The 9308-nt window shown below is 42.2% G+C and overlaps 1 long non-coding RNA gene across 1 annotated transcript; it reads left to right on the top strand.

The window, feature by feature from the left end:
* The first annotated feature begins 4650 nt into the window (after positions 1 to 4650).
* On the top strand, positions 4651 to 7976 carry LOC121524557. Its single transcript, XR_005993131.1, has 3 exons — positions 4651 to 4932; positions 7438 to 7496; positions 7588 to 7976. It is a non-coding gene; the product is annotated as an uncharacterized LOC121524557 (long non-coding RNA).
* The last annotated feature ends 1332 nt before the right edge of the window (positions 7977 to 9308 follow it).

Raw genomic sequence — 9308 nt, 5'->3', positions numbered from 1 at the left:
GACATCTTCCCTTACTGAATTATGGTTTTATGATATAATTTAGTGTATTTCTCCAAGTTGACGAACAGAGACTGAAAATCGTCCCTGGATCAACATTGCCACCTTGTGGTCAAGTTCCGTCACACCCAAATGCAGAAACATTTTCTAATGTATAATTGTGCGTCTAAACAATGAACTGTGTTTCTAATGTTTGTGTGATAGTTTATTGATAGTATTCTAGAGTTTTATAACCATGTTGTGTTATCTCTACATTATCCCATTAACTTGATGATCTGGTGGAGTGGATTTAATCAAACACTGGGAGGGCTTCAAAACCAAAACCCCTCCCTCTTGTATAAGAGTAACTTCAGTTAGAGTTAAGTGGAGTTCAGTGTGCAGTTCCAGCGGTCAGGTCTGGACAGTCCAAGAAGATGCTCACTGAGGAGAGCTCTGCTGAGTCTCCTTGGGCCTCCTAGGCCCATTCTTGATCCAAGCGTTGTGCCAAGTCTGATAAACAATCAGACTTAGAATTTTCCTTATCCAGTACCAGATTTTTCCTAACCTTTTTATAGCTTCATGCTAGATTTTTGTAACGCAGAGTTTTTGTTTTTCCTTTTTATCACACAATCGACTTCACTGTGAGCCAGCAGTCACGTGGTGTCGATGCGTTTGAGTTTATCTGATTTTTAATTGGACGATCAAGAGCTGCTTTTGGAACGAGAGACAATCCTTCCCAGAGTCCGTGGACTAGAGTCTGTACAGCCGTCCCTACAGTCTGAGCGACCCATCGGCGCCCAGCGGCCCAGCTTGAACCCATCCGGGTCAGACCAGAGTTGGCACGCGGTAGCTTCGGGCGTTCAGAACTTACCAGGCGCCTTCCTCCGGGCCCCTCCAGACGGGTCCTCTCCTCCTCGCCTCCATCGAACGGCTGGTATGATCCAGTTCATCTCTCTGGTGCTGATGTCTCCAAAGTTCCAATAAATTAGTTCAGATCTATTTTTCTTCCAAATTCACGCTCCAAATTCTTAACGTTGGTTAAAATTTTTCCGTTAGGATTATTAGAATAATCCACCCTCACCAACTAAGTTAGCATCCTTTCTCTTTACCACATTTAGTCATGTTCTGTTTATTCATTTACATTATCTATTCATATAACCTGTGATTTATGTCTGTTAGTTTGAGATTTTATAATAAATCTTCAAAAGACAGTCGTAGTTCAGGAATTCATTCTATTAAGCAGAGAAATAGAGTCAATGTTATGAGAATTTACTACTTTAGAAATGAGATTGATTTACAGTTAATGTTCTTGTTAATTAATTAAAGGTTTTGATTAATTAATATTTACAATATTTTATTGGTTATTAAATAACCAATCTGTGTAAGCGGTGGTGCCCTATTCTTTACGAGGTTTACTTGATAATTTTAATTTATTATCAGCACATTTTCACTACGCTTCCCTTTAATGAAAGTAGAGTCACTTTTCTTCAACACATCCAAACAAAATCACAGATTTCTGAGTGTTGTTTTGGGACAGAGCCCGTCTGGGACGGTGTGGAGAGGACTGGGCCTTCCTCTCTGCCCTCCTGTGTACGGTGTCCATTTAAGGACATTCTCATCTTAACAGAAATAAGATGCAACTTCTTGTTTTCACAATCTGAGAAGGAAGACTTGAGAATGATTAAGACTGCGTTTAACATTGAAGGTAAAATCTGCTCACTGTAAAAATGCCATTAAACTATAAAGCTCATGTTGTTCTCATGTTTTATAACTAAGTTCTGGATAGACATCCATGGAGGGATAAAACAGAATATTCCATCCTTTCAGAAGAAAATGTTTTATTTGGTATTTGACTAAAAAACTAAAATGATGAACTCTATAAATGTGGTTCTATGTCTGGATAAATGTTTCATACATAAGAACAGAGCTTTAAGCTCAGCCTCTATTTCTGAATCTGTTTGAATGAATTCATGTTAAATCTGAAGTCTTTGCAGGTCATGAAGTCTAAAATTCACTAAAACTGTTGAACAATCTGAGAGAACAGATTTAAAACTGCACTCCTCTCAGCATAGCCATGAATTTATTTAGACGTGTAAACGGTTTACTCCTTTACTCTCAAACAGAGCTCTACCCTCTGCTATTATAAATGTATGGACTTCTTTTATTAGTCAGGATGAACCTTGAAACTTCACATTTGTTCTACACACGTGTTCCCATGTCCTGATGTTAGGAAAGAATGGATATCTGTTTGTTTTCATGTTTTGTTCAATTTCAATAAAGTTGTTAAAATAGAAAAACTCTCAGACCTCCATCAGCCCTATCTCCTAATAGTACAGGATCCTTTAAAACACTCCTGGATCCAGACGGTGATCCGGATCACTCCCAAAGTCTGACCAGTTCTTCCTTCTGCCATTCCTGACATTTCCTGGACATTTCATCAGAATCCGTCCAGAACTTTTTGAGTTATGTTGCTGACAAACTGACAAACCCTGCCGATCACGTGACCTCCTTGGCGGAGGTAAAAGGAGGGGCAGCGGAGTGACGTCACAGCTTCACGTGGAGAACGGTAGGGGGCGGTATGTATTTAAACCGCTGCTAACTCAGGGCAGCGTGTTTGAGGCAGCCATGGCGGATCCACCTGTGAGAGAGCTGAATGAGCAGATATGAACTCTGTCACTGCCAGAACCGCAGCTAAGCTGTCTTTAGCTCCTGAGTCCATGAGGAGCCCCGGCTAAGCTGTCTTTAGCTCCTGAGTCCATGAGGAGCCCCGGCTAAGCTGTCTTTAGCTCCTGAGTCCATGAGGAGCCCCGGCTAAGCTGTCTTTAGCTCCTGAGTCCATGAGGAGCCCAGGCTAAGCTGTCTTTAGCTCCTGAGTCCATGAGGAGCCCAGGCTAAGCTGTCTTTAGCTCCTGAGTCCATGAGGAGCCCAGGCTAAGCTGTCTTTAGCTCCTGAGTCCATGAGGAGCCCAGGCTAAGCTGTCTTTAGCTCCTGAGTCCATGAGGAGCCGCTGATGAAGAGCTGTTCCGGTTCTGGGAGTCTTTGGCGGGAGAGTGACCCAGAGCTGGGCTGTTCTCTGTTGGACAGGTGGGTGCTAAATGCTAATGGCGGTTAGCCTGTGCTAGCTCGCTATGCTAAAACATGTTCTGTCTTCATTGAAGTTCTAGTGTAGGAATAAAACATGTATGTGTAGTTCACTAACACTGAAGCATCTACGTTCATCCCTGATAGTTCATTTATTTATTGAAGGTAATGATTGTTGTTGCTTCTGCAGGATGGACATCACCATGGTGGTCAGAGTGAACCTCTGTTGTCTTGTTGCAGAGAAGTGATGACCATCTGCACTCCAAGGTGAGAGCAGAATAAAGAGCATTTTTCTATCAGTCACATACAAACTTATGCAGATCTTATTTATCTGTATTTTTCTGGTTGGGGCTGATATTTAGCATGCAAATATGCTTTTTTTTTATTTTAGGGCCTTTGGACCTCCTCCATGTTGCTGGGATGAGCATCATCACCCTGCAGGGACCAGGACTGATGACAGCCTCACTAACACATGAGGGCTAAAGATGTCCAAGTACCTGAACTTCAGGTAGAATGTGTTTATATTAGTGCAGCGTTACTCAGCCAAAGAGCCAAACAGTTGAAAAATACCTTTGCAAGAGCCACAGTCTAAGTAATGAAAAGTGGCAAAAACAGCTTAAGTAGCTTTACACGTAAATTCAAGGAGGCAAAAACGGTCAACAAGCAGCAAGAAGGGGTGAAAGTGGGGTGGAAAGTGGAAACGGGGTCAGAAAAAAGCAAAAATGGGTGAGAAGTGACAAAAATATGAGTTACAGGTGGAAAAAATGGCTCAAAAGTGGCAAAAACAGCAAAAAATGAGTAAAAATTGACAAATGGGCAAAAAGCTGTCAAGATTAGCAAAGCTGGGCAAAAAACAGGAAACAAGTAGTATATTATGGCAAAAGGTAGCTCTGATGGGAGAAAAGTGGCAAAAAATGGTGAAAAAGAGCAAAAAAAATTGCCTTTAAGTTTTTTTGGGGAATAATATTTAAAATAAGACATTAAAGAGCCACAGGTTGAGTATGGCTGTATTAGTGACTGATGTTTGCAGATGGTGTTGTGCAGGAGTCCACAGTCTGTTTCTTTGTTTGAACGGCTGAATCAACCAATCACAGAGCCTAGAAAACATAAATAGATGCTACGTTAGGGTTCAGATTGTGTACTGATGTAGCTCCAGGCTGATCCGTACAGCAGTCTAGTGTGAATGGAAGGTTAACAGCGCTGTACCCTCTTCTGCAGGATGGACACCACCATGGTGGTCAGAGTGAACCTCTGTTGTCTTGTTGCAGAGAAGTGATGACCATCTGCACTCCAAGGTGAGAGCAGAATAAACAGCAGTTTTCTATTACATGAAAAAGTTATGCAGATTTTATTTCTGTTTTATTTTGTGTTGTTGGGACTGATTTATAAAAATGAGCACCTGAATTAGAGAAATGTACCTTTTCTTTATACTAGGAGGAAACAAAATAAAGGTTCCATGTGCATCAGCAGTCCTTTCCTGTTCTAGTCAGAGATGACTGAATCAGTTGTGTTGTGTTTTTCAGAGTTCAGACCATTGACACAGAGAGGAGACTGCCCTTTTAGACCTGTGAACACATGAATGAGGAAAAGCAACAACCTTGATAAGAAGTGGCTTCCAAGACCACGCTGACATGCATTCATGCTGTCCAGAGTTCCTGCAGCGCTGCATTCCTTCTCATCAGTGACACTTTTTGGGAATCATCCCTAAATGCTTTCCTGGAGTTCCAGAACTGGAGCCCTGAACTTCCCAACTCCTTCATCTCAGAGGAGGAAGAGACGCCAAGGATGGCGGAGAGGCCTTTGTCCAAGCTGAGGTCCTGGAAACATCCCCCTCCTCGCCCACATACAGGCACCGGACCACAGAACCAATGATGGTAAGAGCTGGGACTGACTTTCACACTGTGTATGAGCTCTGTTTAAGCTGTGACGTTGTCTGCTTGGTAAATGGTGTAATCCTTGATGTGCAGCTGCTTCTATCCCTCCTAGAGTTAACTTGTAATTAAAACCAAGTCTGGCCTGAGATAGTTGGCCATGCCCAGCTGTAAATAACTGAGATATTGTAAAACTCTCTTTGAAACATGGGTAAATCAGACCACACGGCTCTTCTCCTGCTACAAAGGTTCAGATAGCGTCTTCAGGAGCAGCCAAATCTAACCTGCAGGTTGAACTTTAACCAACTAAACATCTGTCAGTGTTTTATGAGTTATCCAGTAGAGGGCGCTGACTCCTTTTGTTCCATATTTACCTTACAGCAGAGTGAACTACAGCCCAGAGCAGCTCAGCTGAGCATCACATTTGTTTAAAGAACAGTTTTTATGAATGGATTGTTAAATTAACAGTAAATCATGAGTTTCCTGTTTCAGTTCAACCCGCCTGTCTGAATCACAGCAATCACACTATCTGTTTATGCTGGCGGTCTAAAGTTAGGATAACCTGGGTTAAAACTGGCTGACTAAAACTTGAGCATGTTTGTAGAGATGCAGTAATATTACACTCAGGCAGCTGGGTCAGTGTCATCTCTGACCGATCTATTTCCTGTTGAAACCAGACTCAAAAATCAGAAATGCTCGTTCTGGTTTTTTTTAACATAAATGACGTAAGACAGCAACACAAATGACCTTCACAACAGGTCACATGACTTCCTTTTCCTCAAGCATTTTATTAAATGAAGGAAACAAAATAACAAATTTGAATAAAACATTGGACTCCTTTCTTGAGGTTTTTTGTTTTTGTGACCAAAATGAAGAAACAAAAAAAAACAAAACAAAACTGGTCGTTTTTCTGTTTGTTTGTTTTTTTCCTGCCAAAAACAGAATAACAAGCTTCTGCCAGTTTTTGAGTCTGGTTTCAACCAGGAAATGGATCTGCTAGAAACTGACCGAGTTGCATGCTGGGGGTGTTTCTGGTCAGAATTGACTGGATATGACTTCATGCATGTTTAGAGCGGTGCATTTCTGGTCTACCAGTGACTTTTCTGATCTTATCTGCTTGTCTATTACAGATAATGATAAATGACTCATTTCTAAATCCACACACTGACCACTTCATTAGACACGTCTACACACAGATATCTCTACCACGAGCTCTACTTCAGTACGTTTGACTTTGTAAATGTCGACTCTGTCAGAGATGATTCCTTTACAGAGATTACTGTTTCCTTTGTTGAAAGAGGTGTTCCTAATATTTTGACCCTTATGGTGCATGTGAGTGAGGTTGGTGAAATATCAAACAAACTCAGTATTTTTGATTCCTTCATATCTGTCTGACCTAAATGTAGAGTTAACACAGATGACATCAGAACGGTTTGGTTATGGCTCATATCTCCATGATGACTGAAGACTACAGTGATACTCAACCTGTGGCTCTGGAGCCACATGGGGACCTTTTTTCTTGATTTGAAACATTATTCCCATTTGAGCCACTTCTTTGTGTGACATTTTTATCCAGCTTTTTGCATTTTTTGCCACTTTTTAGCCCCTTTTTGCCCATTTAAGCTGCCTTTTGCAATTAAATGCCACCTATTTCCCGTTTTGCCACTCTTCAATGCGTTTTGCTCTTTTTTTTCACCTATTTACTGATTTTTGCCCATTGTTCCACATCTTTTTCAGATTTTTGCCACTTTGATCATTTTTCCCACCTTTATCTCATTTTTTGGTCACTTCCCACCCATTTTTGCCACATTCTGATCTTTCTGCCACTTTTCTCCCAGTGTTTGCTGCTTTTTGACCACTTTTGCCACCTTTAACTTATTTTAATTGCCACTTTTCACCTTTTAGATTGTGGCTCTTGCAAACGTATTTTTAATAATTTGGCTCTTTGGTTCAGCGGGGTTGAGTAACGCCGGTCTAACCTTAATGTAGAGTTAACACAGATGACAGAACAGTTTGGTTATGGGTCATATCTCCAGATTGACTGAATAGTAAATCATGTGGAGGTGCAGCTGAGAGACTGAGAGTGCCTGAGGAGAATCTGACTATAAGGGTCAGTTTGCTTCCTCTGTGAAGGTTTTAAACATGTGTACAAACCAAGTTAGCCATACATGGGCTCTCATTACTGCTGACAGCTAGGGCTTTAACACTGTTGTCTCTTTTTCATGATTGTGCAAAGCTAGAATCGTAAATGAAACATGATTATTGTTGGTGTATGACCGACGGCATTGAGAAGAGGCTTAACCTGCAGCAGCAGCTCTAGACGTGAAAAGTTGTCCCTGCAACAAAACAAATCAGTTACCTGCAATAAGCTGTGCAGTTTCTTATTTTTAGCAAAGAAGGTAAAGTTGGAAACTGTCAACTATCATTAAAACTGAAATGTTTGAAATTAGATGCTAAACATCTGCAGGTGTATTTGAGATCTTCTGATCCTATTTTTTCTTTTTTTAGCACTCTGCTGATGTGTGATGGACTTCATGTGACGATGAAGAACCTTGATGAAATACCAGGTCAGTAGTTACATTGAACTTTAAGATATTGGTAATAAAACTGGACTGTTTTCTGAATTCTAAAATGATTTATTTATTTTCCCCTTTTTAGGTTCTTTTGAAGTGGATGGAGTGGTGATCTATGATGTTGACACACTCAGATCAGTAAGCGTCCTCTGGATGTGTAGTCCTTCTTTGACTACACTCAACAAAAACAGACAAAAGGAAACCAGTCTGACCAGGAGGACCCTGCCTCCTTCATGAGTATCTATGGGATGACTGCCTGGACTAGGAGGGCATGGTTGCTTCTTTTTAACAAGGCCAGACGTCCACTCTGGTTTCCCAGCAGGCCAAATGTACTGTTGCAGTAACTGTGTGCACTTAGAAAAAGAGAGTAGCATTAAAAATGGCAGCATGAACTGGGCATGCAGGCTTGTTCAGCCCTTTAAAGCTTCTTTGTTTAACTCTTAAATTTAAAGTTGTGTCACAGGAATAGAACATCTGTGGGATATTAGAGGTCAGTAAGTGGGTAGAAACTGGTAGCAGAGACAGAAAAATGCTTCCTTCAAACATTCCTCCATGTAGGCCACCCAAATAAGAAAACTCTAGACACTCATACAGTCCACATGGTTCCTGGGCTCACAAAAGGCTCTCAGTCTTTACAAGGGCAAAATTTAACTAATATAACAGAGAACATGAAATCAAGTCCTCTGTCTAATAACCTAAAAAATGTATTACTTTAATCAATAAAATAATAAAATAATAAAAATTTAATTTATTAATAAAAAAGATAAAACTGTATAAAAAATGAAATTTCCTTAAAAATTGCAGAAGCTGCTGGTGAGGTTGAAGTGGAGATTCGGTGGGTGTGGCACCATCAGTAGGGCCCGTCCAGGCTGCCACAGGACGGCCGGGACCAAAAATTGGTGCTGCCTGTTGAGCCTTCGGCCATATTCAGCTTGGAGGCCAGGGCTACGCCTGTACCTCGCGCCGCTGTGTGACCGCGGCGATCACAGAAGGCAGCACACTGCCGAGGCTTCATCAGCTGCTTCCTGTCTGTGTCCTCAGTCTGTTTCACGGCCTGGGCAGCTGCAGCTGTAGACGCCGAGGTGGTCTGAGCCAGGGCGTAGAGTTCCTGGCCTCATTTTTGTCCTGACTCCACCTGTGGCGTGGTCATCCACGGCACTGTCACAACCACAGGACACAAACGTGTTGGATGATGTGGTGTTTGGTTTGTGCAGGTCGTTGAGTGGCCTCAGGTAGGTTTGACTGTAACATAGTGGTTGTGTAGTCAGGTGTTTAGGTGTCCACCTGTGGAAGGCTGACTTCCTGTTCACAGTGACAGAAACATCTCAGACAGACTTGTGATCATCTGCTTCCTGGTTGGTCTTCATTTACATTCAGGGTTGGGGTGAGAGAAGCATCTGCACTGATGGTTAGCTGTCTGTCTGTGGGTTATCCTGGAGGGTCTTGTCACGCCCATTGTCCCTGTGCATGGTGCTTTACAGGACCAGTGAGGCTTGAGGAGTAGAGTCTTGAGTCTGGGCGTACTGTGACTGCAGAGAACGCCTTGGTGCCCTGACAGCTCAGAATCCCGAAACCATATAATTGTGTACCTTTTACACAAACCCCTGAGCTCTCGGTGCATCATGGTTCTGTGGTTGCTGTATGCTGAGACGCAGGACTCTCCCTTAAGCCTCGCAGGCCTTGTGGACACCAGGCATGGGGATTTGGGTTTGAGAAGACTCCTCAGGACAACCTGCAGACAGATGGCTGACTGATTAGTGTGCATGGTTCTCTGATTCTGGCCCTGAGTGTGAATGAGACTACCAG

This window comes from Cheilinus undulatus, linkage group 16 (assembly GCF_018320785.1).
Source record: "Cheilinus undulatus linkage group 16, ASM1832078v1, whole genome shotgun sequence".
NCBI lineage: Eukaryota > Metazoa > Chordata > Actinopteri > Labriformes > Labridae > Cheilinus > Cheilinus undulatus.
The sequence above is the reverse complement of the archived record's forward strand: the minus strand, read 5'-3'. Positions and strand labels throughout refer to the sequence as shown.